The following is a 15,286-nucleotide window of genomic DNA, read 5'->3' on the forward strand; positions in this document are numbered from 1 at the left end:
ACTTTGATTAACAAATGCTAGAAGTATTGTTCATTCTTAGTTCATGTAAATAATGTTGACGAATGAACCTTATTGTAAACACTTACTATTTCTGTTTACTGAGCTTACCGTATTTTCTATCCTCTAACCCTAACTCTAAACTTAACTCACAGAAAACAGTTTTTCAAGATTCGTAAATTGCTTTGTTTGGGGAATTTGGACAAGCAATAAACCTCCATTGTTGCTGATTACTAACAGTTTGTATGAATAATAAGGATAATATGTGACCCGTGCTGTAAAATGAGTCTGAATGCACACACTCACTAATTTTACGCTACAGGCAAAGAAGGGAAAAAGTCATTTTTGTCAAACGAATTTGAGGATTCACAAAAATTAATTCTTTAAGCCCTCTTTTAGCGACCCCAATGCTCCAAATGGTAAACATCTCAAATGATCTTTATTTGCTCGTTTTCTGTCAGAAGTACATTTTCTCTGCTCGCTCACGATTGTTGCAAAGTGCAGCTTTGTGAATATTCATATCGAACTTTCAGAGACATGAGTCCAAACCAGTAAGATATCAAATCAAATTCAAATTTTATTTGTCACATACACATACATACATGTAATGACATGCAGTGAAATGTTCTTTACAACTGTCCAAAAATAGAAACAAAATTTAAATGTATATATAAATATAAAATATAAAAATATGTATAAAAAAGTGTGCAAAAGTAGAATATAAAAAATAAAATAAAATAGAATATAAATATAAAGTATAAGATATAAAGTGTAAAGTGTATAAGTGTAAGTGTAAAGTGGATGTGCAATGTCCAGTGCAAAGTGGCTAGTGCAATTGTCCAAATGTAAGTGGCGAGTATCTGGGGAAAGAGGGGTGAACATGGGAATCCGGTATTTAGGTGCTGGGTGTTCTCTGGTTCAGACTCCGAATGGCCTGCGGGAAGAAGCTCCTCCTCATTCTCTCTGTGTTTGCCTTCAGGAACGGTAAGCGCTTTCCTGAATGCAGCAGAGAAAAGAGTCCATTGTTGGGATGGCTGAGGTCTTCCACGATCTTCCTGGCCCTGGTACAGCACCGCTTGTTGTAGATGTGCTGCAGCACAGGGAGCTCAGTGCGGATGGTGCGCTCAGCTGACCGCACCACCTTCTGAAGGGCTCGCCTGTCCTGCATGGTGCTGTTCCCGAACCAGGAGGTGATGTTTCCCGTCAGGACACTCTCGATGGTGCAGGTGTAAAAGTTCCTGAGCACCTGAGATGGGAGTCTGAAGTCCCTTAAGCGCCTCAGATGGCATAGACGCTGCCGGGCCTTCTTCACCAGGGTGTTGATGTGACAGGACCAAGACAGGTCCTGCGTGATGTGAACACCCAGGTACCGAAAACTGTCCACTCTCTCCACTGGGGTCCCGTCGATCATGATGGGATGGTAAGAGCGCACCTGCTTCGTGCTGAAGTCCACTATTAACTCCTTTGTTTTGCTGACGTTCAGGAGAAGATTGTTCTCCTGACACCATCTCTCCAAGTTGTTGATCTCCTGAAGGTAGGCCATCTCATCGTTGTTGGAGATCAGGCCCACCACGACAGTGTCGTCAGCAAATTTAATGATGGTGGTGGAATTTGTAGTGGCCACACAGTCATGTGTGTACAGCGAGTACAGCAGGGGGCTCAGAACACAACCCTGAGGGGCTCCAGTGCTGAGAGTGAGGGAGGATGAGGTGTGTTTTCCCATCCGTACGGCTTGTGGTCTGTCGGTCAGGAAGTTAGTGATCCAGTGACGCAGGGATGGGCTGAGTCCCAGGACCTCCAACTTCGAGGTGAGCGTGGAGGGAACTATGGTGTTGAACGCTGAACTATAGTCCACGAACAGCATTTTCACATAGTTCCCTTTCCTAAAATCCAGGTGGCTTGTGGTTGTGTGGAGGAGGTGTGTGATGGCATCCTCCGTAGACCGGTTTTGGCGGTAAGCAAACTGTAGTGGGTCCAGTGTGTCCGGTAGTGATGCGGTGATGAAGTCTCTGATGAGTCTCTCGAAGCACTTCATCACTACAGACGTCAGAGCTACAGGGCGGTAATCATTAAGGCAAGATGGTTGAGGTTTCTTCTCGCACAGGAACAATGATGGACTCTTTGAAACACGAGGGACTACAGACTGTTTCAGGAGAGATTAAATATCTCAGTGAACACCGGTGCTAGCTGGTCAGCACAGGCTCTCAGAACCCGACCTGTGATGCCGTCAGGTCCTGCTGCCTTCCTGGTGTTCACTCTCCTGAATGCCCTCCTTACGTCGTGCTCCGAAAATGGTGAACGCGCTCTCTCGGCGCATGCGTGCTGTTCATCATGCGCTAGCGGCGCTAAGCGTGATTAGCGTGATTAGCTGCAGCCTCGGAACGAGCATAAAGGTGTTTAGCCTGTCTGCCAGAGAAGCATCCGCGCTCTCCACTCTGGAGGTTGGCGCTTTATAGTCCGTGATGTTTCTCAGTCCCTGCCAAAGGCTCCTAGAGTCACTGTGTTGAAACTGTGACTCAAGTTTCCTCCCGTAGCGCCTCTTTGCCTCCTTTACCGCTTGCATGCGCTGTATGCACGCGCAGCCTTGTATTCAGACATATCCTCGGTGACAATCCCGCGCTATAGGCTACGGAGCGGGATCTCAGAGAGTCGCGGATAGTTTTGTCTACCCACGGCTTCAGGTTGGGAAACGCCCTGATGACGGTTTTCTACCGTGTCATCCGCTAGTTTCCGATGAATCCCACCACCGCCTGCGGAACACGCTGGACGCCCTCGGAGCTACACCTGAACATGGCCCAGTCTCGTCATCCAAAGCGTCACCATCAGACACACTCCACCTCCCGTGACTTCCCGACTCCATTGTTCTGTCCATGCGTTAAACGGAGAAAACTCGGCCGGTTGTATGGCGTGGTCCGTACCGCTGGGTTCAGCCATGTCTCGGTGAAGCAGAGGAGGTTGCAGTCCCGAATGTCTCTCTGGAACTTGATCCTTGCCCTGAGGTCATCGAGCTTGTTTTCCAGAGACTGGACGTTGGCTAACAGGACACTAGGTAGGGAGCGCGGTGTGCGTGCCCTCAACCTGTTCCTGACGCCGCTCGTTTCCCTCGTGGACGCCGGTGCGGGTCACGCCTTTTGTCTTCATCAGGATCTCGCCGCCAACATGGGTCCGGGTTTAAAAACGGCGAAAGTTGGGTGCATTGTACACCAATAGATATAAGAGTGGCTCGATCATATTTAGTGATAGCCATCTTATATAAAGAAAACCGCGCAGACTATCCAAAATACTAATAATTAACAGAAAAACAAAAAGTTTTGCCAGAGCGGTCGTGACGGCAGCCGAACTCAACGGCGCCATCTTGCATGCATGTATGCATGTATGTGACTGGAATTGTGGGTAAAAACCTGTTACTCCTGAAAGAGCTGAATCTGAGTGAAGATAAACTAGGAGACACACGAGTGAATCAGATCTCTGCTCTACTGCAGGATAAACACTTGTATCATAGATATTGTGATGGGAGGAGCCAACGACAGACACAGTGGGCGTGGCGTCAGGCCTTGGAGAGGCTTTTTATTGACAAAATAAAAATACAAAATAAAGTGTCCAAGGGGGAAAGTGTCCAAATAAAAGGGGGAACTGGTGTCCTCGTCGTGCTGCGGGTAAAGTGCAGGTTTAGGCCGTGTTCCAGGGGGGAAGGGTCCAGGTAAGGGGTGGAGTCCGGCGGTCGCACGCGCTCCCCTTTTTCTGGTCCGGGGCGCGAGGGGCGGCGGCTTCTTCCGCGGCATCTCCGTCGCTTCTTTGCTCCGGGCGGCAGAGTGGGATGAACTGTGTGCTCACAGCCTGGACTACGGAGGTCCCACGACGCACTTCTCGGACGGCGGAGTGAGGTCCATCGCGCACCCTTCCTGGACCCACGAGGACACCAGCGTGCATGCACGGGGGAAGAGACCGGTCTCCCGAGGAGAGGCGCGTCCGGTACTTAATGGCGACGGTAACGAGGCTAAACTCACTCCAGGTGTGCCTCGTCACACGCCGCCACACCTGAACAATACCACGCCCCTCCTCTCGAACACACCCACTCCCGTCGGGAGCCTGGTGAAGGGTGGCGAATAAAGGACGGGGTGATGATGACAAAAAAAAGGGGAGGGGCAGCCGACTCGTCACAATATATATGGGTAGATTTCAGACTGTAAATGTGTTGCTATTACATCCATTAATATTCCAGGGAAAGCGGTTAATTATTGCTTCAACAATTCTGTACTCAAAATTGCATGAAGTTTTTAAGAAGTATACAGAATTTAACATCCACAGCCTCTTCAAACTTCTGCTGTCTGGAGATGGTGCTGGAAAATAAAATACAGGACAGAAAGACTCACAACACAAAGACTCACAAAACACAAGTAAATGCACTCTGCACTTTCCATGAGTTTCCTTGTATCTGTTATTCATAAAGACAAACAGCCCTTGAAAACACTGTCATAAGACAAAAACATAATGAAAAGTAATATAAAAAAACAAGAAACATAATATAATAATAATAAAATAATTTAATTTACATGAAAAATCAATTAACAAATCAATAAGTATATAAACGGCTTTAAAGATAAATGATTATGATTAAATGGAATATTAAAAATGATTAAATACTAAATGATTGAATTGAAATAAAAATAATAAATGTAGAACACACAGGCTGCATTTTAGGTGTAATGAGGAGTCAGAAGCGTTCGGATCCATTCTTATATAGTAGTCTAATGGGGTACACCTGGGCAAGTAATCAGGGCTGGGAAATGACATGATGGGAAATTGAGTTCTGAGGACTAATATTCTGGGAAGGGTTCCCTCCGGTGAACACCGGAGAGAGCCAGAGGCGCGGTTCATGACATTAGGATCCTCACATTCTTCAATATCATCTCTCTGTCATCAAACAACCAGATGAATGAATCTCTAACACAACTGAACAGAACAGAACTAGATAGGGCTTTATTCAGTGCAGGTACAGGTTCTTCAGCTTTACCTGTTTCATAGAAATATTATTGTACTTCACATTTACAGAAAAAGATACAGTTTTACTTGGATCAGAAAAGTTGAATCTGTGTAGTAAAGCTGATCAAGATACTGAGCAGAGCAAAGAGATGCACATAAACCACAGAAGTACATTAAATATGACACATGTTCAAGATTTGATTAAATGATCAACTCTTTTTTTTTTTTTTTTTTTTTTTTTGAAGACCAAATTGTGAAAAACTTTGTTTTAATGAAGACATTATGATGTTATTAAATAGTTTTTTATCTTCTCTCTTTCTCTGAGTTCAGGTTAAGCAGCTGTGGTTTGACAGATGAAGGTTGTTCTGCTGTGACTTCAGCTCAGAAATCAAACTGTCACACCTTAGAAAACTGGACCTGAGTTGGAATAAACTCGGAGACTCTGGAGTGAAACACCTCAGTGATCTACTGATGAACACTGTTAAATAATTAACAAAGTTTAGGATCCCGCTGTTCTTGTAGAATACCTCTAGACGGATTCTAAATCTTATAAGGTGTAATGGCCGGGGAGCAAAAAGACACTCAGAGATGTATATTTCCTTACTCCAGTTTATTCCAGAATACAATGATTTATATAAGCATTTTCAGAGGGGAGTTTTACCCCTCTAGCCAATGAAACAAAAGATGATATATGTTTTATCCATGCCAAAAGACATTTACATGAATACAGAAAAACACTTCTTAATATCGAACATGTAGAACAAACTCATTCACCCCACGCACACACCAATGACCGACTGAACCCTTCTAACATGTAAAAGGATGGACAGATCACACATACTAGAGAACACTAGGGGGATATAAAAAGAAAATCACGTCTAGGAGTAGAGAAAAAGATCAGACAGAAAGAGTCTAAGGGGGGAGATTGTCTTTTCTCTTTCTGCCTTCACTCTCTGTACTGGAAGTTTTACAGAGAAACAATGTCTCATCCTGACTTCAGCTATAAAATCAAACCCATCACACTTGAAAGAAATTAAACTGAGCTGGAATCAAAAAAAGAACACAGAAGTGGATCACTTAGGTGACAGACTGAAGTATTCACACTGTAAACCGGAGAGATTAAGGTCAGTAATATTCAAACATAAAAATAAAGTGTTATTTCAATGGAGCTGAAGTCTGACATCTTTCTTTCTCTCAGTATAGGTTAAGCAGCTGTGGTTTGACAGATGAAGGTTGTTCTGCTGTGACTTTAGCTCTGACATCAAACCCATCACACCGTAGAGAACTAGACCTGAGTTGGAATAAACTGGGAGGCTCTTGAGTAAAATACCTCAGTGATCTACTGATGAACACACAGTTCAAGCTGAAGAAACTACAGTTAGTATCATTATTAGTTCATTATGGAAATCAATATCAGCAATATTTCAGTCCTTATTATGATTGATTTAATTGGGTACATTATTTATTTACAAAAATTAATGGACCCTTGTGATGGTTCATGAAAATACTTGTCGCTGTCTGATTCTTTGTTTTCTCTTTTTCCTTTTTTCACTCTCTGTAGATGCAGTTGACAGAGAAACAGTGTCTAATCCTGACATCAGCTATGAAATAAAACCCACCACACCTGAGAGATATGAAACTGAGCTTGATTCAAAAGAAGAACACAGGAGTAAATCACTTATGTGACAGACTGAAGTATTCACACTGTAAACCGAAGAGATTAAGGTCAGTAACATTCACACATAAAAATAAAGTGTTATTTCAATGAAACTGAATGAACACACAAGATGAAGAAACTACAATTAGTGGCATTATTGGTTTATTATGGAAATCTATATCAGTAACATTTCATTGCTCATTATGATTCAGTTATGTGACTTACTGAAGGATCCACACTGTAAACTGGAGAGATTGAGGTCAGTAACATTTACAAGAATCAAAATGATTAAAACCTCTTCAACAGTTTTACCATCTATAGAGTACCATCATTTAAAATTTAAAATTTGTTCAACCAACAAATCTTTTCAGTGATTTCAACCAGTAAAATTTAGATTCATTAGTCATGTGTTTATATTTTAGTAACTTAATAGAGACATTAGCAAATATTAGGTCACATGCTCTCAAGACTCCATAGTAAGCTCATTTTAGATTAGAAAATACATGTAAAATAAAGATATTAAAAATATATAATTGTACACCCACGGAAGTGTTTTCCGTTTTTTCACTTTTATAAAACCAACTCCGAAACCACCAAATCTGAGCGTCATGCAGAACTGACAAAGTCCTATTACAGCATGTATTCTTAATGTAGCTGGTACTATTGACCAGCATTGGCAGCCTTTATGTGTTTTAGGTATATTTTTGTAAGATGGAAAGCCAAATCTGTACTTCTTTAATCATAAAATCAGGTTGTAATAATAAAACAAATAGGGTGAGGACCAAAAAGGGCAGAAGGAATGAGAGATGAAGAATAGGTTGTGGAAGTCAGATATTTCTGTCCAGATTGTATGTCAGTTTGAAAGATGTGATCCATACAACAACCAGAGGTCAGGAAAGATGCCAGTGTCTGTTAGCATTACTAGACTGATCCAATCATGACTGTCCACATCTACTGACTCACTAGGGACTCACTTTCAAGATTTGAAATTCCAAGATAAAACACAATATTAAAGTTGTTTTAATGCTTCAAAACTAAAACATGGTTTTCAGGCAGTGACATTATATTCAAATTTGTGTCAGGTTTTAGATAGTTCCAAATCAAATATAGCAGCACAAAAAAACCTGAATGTTCATAAAGATTTTTAATGTTTTTTGAAACAGTAAGACCTGACCGATCAAACCGTGAAAAGCATCAGATTGTGTGTGAAGTTTCAGAAAATTTGCAAAAAATAATTACCACAATGGGACAATGACAGCGATAAAAACAAGAAGGTCAAAGGTTGGATGCAGAAAAATGCTTTTTACTTCTAAATATATGTGAAACATACACTCAATAATTCTTAAGCTTTAAGTTCACAAAAACTCCTATATAGGATTAAAACAAAACACTTTATACTCAATATGTTGTGATCAGATCATTATTTTTGTTAATTTTGTTTGAGATGATGTCACTTCCTTTGTTTGTCTTTTTCTTGTCTTTACTAAGCCCAGGCTGTCAGTGGAGGAGCGCCGAGCTTCACAACATCCAACACATGCTGAGTTTCATCTGCTCTCACATACTAACACACAGTGGACAGAGATGAGAACTTAAAAAACACTCACACACTTCAAAATTATATAAACTGATGTTCAGAGTCTCTAGAACACAACTGAAATTATCTACATTTACTGTTGTATCCAATCTGTTATGTTCTTGCACTTTTTGTGCCTTTCTTTTTTGTCAAAATCGCAAACAAACTCTAAAGACCATCTCCTTGTGGCATACTCAAGGTCTGAAGTCCTCAGTCTTCGGCTTGAAGAGTAACAATTCAGACTTGAGAGAAATTCATGGCTTAGATGTTATAATTTTACAAGAAACCTTGTGCAGAGGGAATGAGTCCTTTGGCTTTCACTTAGGATACGAGCAAATATTATTAATAATTATTTATTAATATATTAATATTATTATTATAGTGGTAAAATGCTCCCTACTCTCCAGGAACTGTACTTATTCAGAATGAACATAAGGACTAAGATAATCCCTCTGGACCCCTCACATCCAGCACACTCCATCTTTGAACTGTTGCCGTCTGGTCGACGCTACAGAGCACTGAGTACCAGGACAGCCAGACACAGGAACAGTTTCTTTCCTCAGGCAGTTCATGTCCTGAACACTTGACAACACTACTACACATTATTTATTTAACATACAACAGACTTATTTGCACTTCAATTTCCACATAACACTGTACAAAACATAATTCCTGCTTATACTTGAACGTCTATAGTATATATTGTATTTTTGCTATTTTGTACTTTTTATATTTTATATATTTGTATATAATTCTTTTTTCATGTCTTGTCATCCTGTTGTACTGTAGAGCTTCTGTCACTAAAACAAATTCCTTGTATGTGTAAACATACCTGGCAATAAAGTTGATTCTGACTCTGATTTTCACCTCTAATCCACCATACAGAATAAAATGCTGAAACACACAGAGCAGAGATTCAAACTGGCCATCCTCAAACTCTTCAGTGATGTTCTGTGTGTAGGGTTCTTCCCTGACATCTGGAACTAGGGCCTCATCAGCCCCATTTACAAGAACAGAGACAAACATGACCCCAACAACTACCAAGGCATCTGTGTGAACAATAACTTGGAGAAGGTCTTCTGTAGCATCTTCTACACAACTATTAGACTTCCTTAAGTAGATCTTGCCTTGAGTAAATGTCAAATTGGGTTCCTCTCAAAATTTTGCACATCTGATAACATTTTTACAGTACCAACGCTATAATGATAATTATGTACATCAAAGAAAAATTAAAATCTGGCATGAAGGATTAAATCGGTTAATAGTCTAAGGATCATCAATATTATCAGCTGCTGAAAATCCTATTTGATGTCAATAGATGCTGTTTTCACATGAGATTCACATGATGAGATTCTTAAATGAAAACAAAATATGTGAATATAAAACATTTTGTGATTCATTTTTGAATAATAACAATGAATCTCCTCCCACAACATTCTCACCTTCAGTGAAGCTCTTCCCAGCGCGTTCCAGTAATAAATGCTGGAAAATTCCCATCAGTCTACAAGTGAAGACGAGCATCAAAGAATCAAGAAGAATAGAAATCTGCAGAAACAGAGAGAACATGAGAGATACATAACCCTGCAGAATGAAACACACTAAAGAACAAACAGGTTAGTATTTATTCTTCATCCTTCATCAGTGTGGCTGAAAACAACACAGTTATAAATCTTCAGACAGTTTAGCATATTTATTTTTTGAAAGAAATAAGAGCAGTCTCCATTCTCCGGGTACTGCAGCTCGCGACAGCTCGTCGGCTGCCTGGTTGCACACTCCTGGAATGTGAATGGCGAGAAGCGACCTCAGAACTTCCGACTCCATAGGAGTCCATATGCTCCATAGCAGCAGCTGCATGACGAGGCAGTATGTTTCTTACCTCAGTCTGCTTCTGGGCAGCGGAGAACTGCTGGGCAAAGTTCTCCACTGCGTCGCCGAAGAGGCTGGTCTGGGACATGGGGGCATTCAAGGAATGTGTCTTGTCTACCTCGCGCATGTCTACCAGACAGAGCCACAGATGGCGTTTCTGGACCACGGTAGTGGCCATCGCACAACCCAGAGACCGCGTTGTGACCTTCGTCGCTCGTGGCGCGAGGTCCATCACGATACAGAGTTCTTTCAGAATTTCCGGGTCATGACCACCCCTGTGCAAATCCTTCAGTGCCTTGGCCTGATGAACCTGCAACAACGCCAAAGCGTGTACTGCAGACGCAGCTTGTCCACAGGCCGCACAAGGCACTGCCGTTCAGAGCCGACGAGGTCACGAGGCGGGAGGGGAGCACAGGATCACCGCACTAAGCGGAAACGGCATTGGGACACAGCTGCATCCCAACTGACCGCCTCCACTGGGGGCGATCACCGTAACTCCTGGCTGTGCCACTGTCAAGGGTGGTGAAGGAGGAGGAGCCACTGGGGCAGTTTCTGGCAGTGAAAGGTGCTTTCCACATCCCAGTAAGCTCCTCATGCACTTCCGGGAAGAAAGGTACCAGGGTGGGGCCCTGAGAACCAGCGCGAGCCACCCTTAAATACCAATCATCCAGCCTCAAGGGCCCGGGAACCAGTGGAGGTTTCCACTTGATCCCGATCACCTCGGCGGCCTGGGCAAGCATAGCCACCATTTCTAGATCTGTATCCAGTACATTCAACGCCTGGTAGACGCAGAGCAACCGGATCTTCACTTCCAGAAATGTCTGGCTCACCTTCCGATGCAGCGATTGACTTCTGATCATCAGGGGGAGCCCAAGAGGGTACAGCTGATACCCCACGTGAGGGTCCAGACTGCCCCTTTTGCAGCTCCACTGGTTGCAGAGTTTAAGCTTTGTGTCACAACGAAATGGAGCCCACCTGTCTGCAGCCAGGATGAGAACCAAGTCGAGCAAACACAAGCTCCGCCTCCTTTTTTCAAGGCGACAGAGCCCGCCCATCACTCCGAGATGACCATCTCCCCGTGAGGAAATGATTCATCCACAACCGCCACCTCAGCGTGCTAAGCCCAGGCACACGAGGCAATGATTGTGACCATCACCTAACACCAGGTAACAACCGCATCCAGAAACACACGGGTGTACGTCGTCTGAAGCAAGACCCACGCTATCTTCCAAGACACGTCGAGTTTGCCAGACGTAACGTCGTCTTTAAAAAGACGCACTCGTGAATGCTCTTTTAGAGCTGAGGCAACAGGGGATAGCTGTTTTGCACACAAACAGGGGGGTAGTGCAGCCTGATTGTGGCAATCCACTCGACGCAGGAAAACGACCTCCGCTGAAACGCCGTACTCCAACACTCGTAGATCGTCTTTGGAGCAGAACAGTCACGCTCGGCTCCGAAGTGAAAAGCTGAATATGCGCTGCACCCGCTGCTTATTTATACACGCGCTGTGATCAGCGGCAGCTGGATGCGATTAGCGCATGCCAATCTTCAATTGGGTCGTTTAGATACACTCGAAGTAGATTGGTCTCTCGAAGCGTGACTCGGAGTGACCGACTGAAAGGGAACTGTATTACAAAAATGAACTGATTTTTTTTTTTCTGTTCGTTGGTTGAAAACTTGGCAGTTTAATGTTATCTTACCAGGTTAAAGTAAAGTAAATGCAATGTTCTTGAGTAAATTAAACATCCTGAGAGACTTTCAGAACCATTGTTTTATTGTGTAGCATATTCATCTTAAAACATTCAGTAGTTCTCACTAAACAAGTTTGTTGCTGTATTTAAGCATATATATATATTTTTTTTTATAAAAGAGGTATTTATATGAGGTATTATTCATATTTTATGATTTATATTTTAATGTATTTACTTTTATTTCAGACCTGATGGAGAAAACTGAAGAAAAATCTTGCTCACAGACTAAAAGAGATTTTTTAATGAAAAGAAGAGACAAAAGTTTTAGCTGCACTCAGTGCGGAAAGAGTTTCATGAAAAAACAACATTTGGACGTGCACATGATGATCCACACCGGAGAGAAACTGCATGAATGTGATCGATGTGTGAGGAGTTTCAGATACAAACAGAATCTCAAAGTTCACGTTACGGTTGACTCTGAAGAGATGCCCTTCACATGTAATCAGTGTGGGAAGAGTTTCAGACAATCAGACAGGAGGTCCACACTGAACAGAAGATCTTTAATTGTGATCAGTGCAGGAAGTCTTTTAAAACAGAAGTATCCCTTAAAGTTCACGTGAACATCCACACTGGAGAGAAGCAGTACACGTGTGATCAATGCGGAAAAAACATTTTCACGGCTTCAGGCCTGAGGGAGCACGTGAAAGTTCATACAAAGGAGAAACCACATTCGTGTTCTTTGTGCGGAAAGAGTTTTTCCCAACTACAGACGTTCATCAGAAGATATACACTGGTGTGAGAAGACTTTTGTTACAGCTGGCCAACTGAGTCGGCACCAGATGATCCACACTGGAGAGAAACCTTACTGTTAGGTCTGGATGCCGCTTTAAGGTTCTTTACCACTCCAAAGACAATAGATTCTGTTTTCACCTCATTCGTTATGCTGATGACTTCAGGTGCTTAAACTGATTCACTAATTCAGATTCAGCTCATTTTATTAGTCAACAGACTTCAAACGACCTGATCAGCCAATGACATTACAAGATAACTATCACAACATTTATTTATTAATCATTAATCTTTAATCAGTGATAAACCTTTATTCTTCTGTGATAAAGGTTTCATGTAAAGAAAACTAAACATATTAAGTTAAACTCATTTCATTATTGGTTTATTTTATGTTAAGTTTATTCTTAATTTTTTTTCATTCTTACATTTATAATATGAATCTTTTAATTATATGTGTAATTTTAATTGTAATTGTGTGTGTGCGCGCACTCACAAATCTCCCTGTTTGTGTGCTAGATATTAATTCTTAAGTAATTCTTGCCCAGAATACGATACAGAACATATTTAATAGTATTATAAGCAATGATAAAGGCTATGTTAGTTAGCATTTCATTATACATGCATTTTATTTGAATGAAAACAGTAATGATAATAACTCAGATGAACCATATACTGTATTGCTGTAGTGTCTATTATTCACATTGAATCTGTGAAAGCTGTTAAATCTTTTTATTCAGCTCCAGCGATAGACATTCCTTGAGTTTCTTCTAAGTTAAATTCATTTTACTAGGCATTTCTAAACTTGCCGCTCTCTTCAACGGAGATAGATGTGTCAAGTTTTAAAATCATTCATTATATCTGGTCCAGTTTCATATCAATTTTAATGGAAGGTTTATTTTAACAGTGAAATAATTATTTGATCCCTTTGTGAAACATGACTTGATGGAAAAACCCTTGGTGATACCTCACACACAATACTATCATTGTACCTCATTTCATTAAAATGATTGTAATTTTGCTTAGTCTGCTTTCACTTCATATTCTAATTGATATTGCATTTTTAACACGTTCGTAACACTTCATATTGTAATATTTCATTTCAGATCTGATGGAGGAGAGTGAAGCTCAGAATTATCATCATGGTAAAACTAGCAGAAAAACTCACTCCCAGACTGAAAGAGTTTCTTCACAGAAAAGAAGAAACAAGAAAAGTTTGACCTGCACTCAGTGTGGAAAGAGTCTGACGTTCAAACAGAGCCTCTGCGATCACATGAGGATCCACACTGAAGAGAAACCGTTCCACGTGTGATCAGTGCGGGAGAGTTTCAGACAATCATCACACCTTCAGAACCACATGAACATCCACACCAGAGAGAAACCACGTGAATGTGATTAATGTGGAAAGACGTTTTTGTGGGCTTCAAGTCTGAAGAGTCACCTGAAAGTTCACACCAAGGAGAAACCACATTCATGTTCTTTGTGCGGAAAGAGTTTTTCAGAACTGCAGAATTTAAAAGTTCATCAGAAAAAACACACTGGTGTGAGAAACCACATGTGCTTCGAGTGTGAGAAGACTTTTATTACAGCTGCAGACCTGAAACTGCACCAGAGGATCCACACCGGAGAGAAACCTTACACGTGTTCACACTGCAACAAAAGATTCAGTTGGTCAGGAAACCTGAGAAAACATGAGAGGATCCACACCAGAGAGAAACCATGAGAGTATTTATACTGCGACAGAAGATTACTTAAGAAATCACATGAGAGAAACCATCACTGCTGTTTTTAGGGTTCAAACTGTTCTTGTTAAGAATGAATTATTTCTGTGTTTTTGTAGTTTTTATAACAGCTACTTAATCTTCCACTTTAACTGTATTTAGAAAATGCAAATGGAAAATATATTTAGTATATTTATGTAACTTTGCAACTTTGAGATCTGTGTAATATATTTCCATTTTTACTCATGTTCTGTATTCACTTCACATAAAATTTGCATTTTTGTCTGTTTTTCTTGTATCACCAAAAAGGCCACTGCAAGCTTCACTGATTTTATTTTTGTATTATGTATTTGTAAAGTTGTAATTTTGTTCTATTACATTCTAGTTGTGAGATGCTTTTCTTACTGTTTACTGTTAGTGTGGTTTTTGCTGAACGGTATTAAAACTAGGTTCTTCAGGATTAACCATAAAGTCTCTTATTAAACCATCTCATCTCCAAAATTCTGCAAATGTTGGTACATTTTTACATTTGAATAAAAACTAAAAGAAATCATATGAGCCGATATTATATTCACAACAAATATAACAAAATATGAAGAAATTCTACACTTTCATCCACTAAGTGAGCTCATTTCAAGTTTGTGGTTTATTCTTAAGTCTGTTCAATAAAATGAGCTTAAAGTGATTAACATTTATTATTCTGATGTCTTTAGATCCATTAACTGGCACAAGAAGCTTATTTTAGACAGAAACAAATGACAGACATCAGCTATTTTGACCAAAGATAATGAAACTGTGATGAATTATGTTATTGCTATAAAACACAAAACACTCAAATTAATGGAATATATTTCACTCATGTTTAATCTTTAGTTTCTATGCTTCTTTAAAGTTTTATGCTTATCCTTATTTAGTTACCACATTTTCTGTGTATCTCCATTTTCTTGTTAATTAGAGATAAAATAAATGTGTGGATACAATTCTTAAAAAAGAGAAAATAGAAATGTGGTCT

General features: G+C 40.7%; 2 protein-coding genes and 1 pseudogene across 10 annotated transcripts in view; 1 reads left to right on the forward strand and 2 right to left on the reverse strand.

Moving 5' to 3' along the window:
• The window catches only part of LOC122327919 (GTPase IMAP family member 8-like), a 295,481-nt gene that overhangs the window by 190,774 nt on the left and 89,421 nt on the right, over window positions 1–15,286 (reverse strand). The gene's annotated exons all lie outside the window — the stretch shown is intronic.
• LOC122327910 (NACHT, LRR and PYD domains-containing protein 3-like) overlaps window positions 1–15,286 on the reverse strand; it is a 98,788-nt gene that overhangs the window by 61,352 nt on the left and 22,150 nt on the right. The window lies entirely within an intron of this gene.
• On the forward strand, window positions 12,148–14,276 carry LOC122328098 (annotated as a pseudogene).

Source organism: Puntigrus tetrazona, chromosome 22, assembly GCF_018831695.1.
Source record: "Puntigrus tetrazona isolate hp1 chromosome 22, ASM1883169v1, whole genome shotgun sequence".
In the NCBI taxonomy this organism is placed as follows: domain Eukaryota; kingdom Metazoa; phylum Chordata; class Actinopteri; order Cypriniformes; family Cyprinidae; genus Puntigrus; species Puntigrus tetrazona.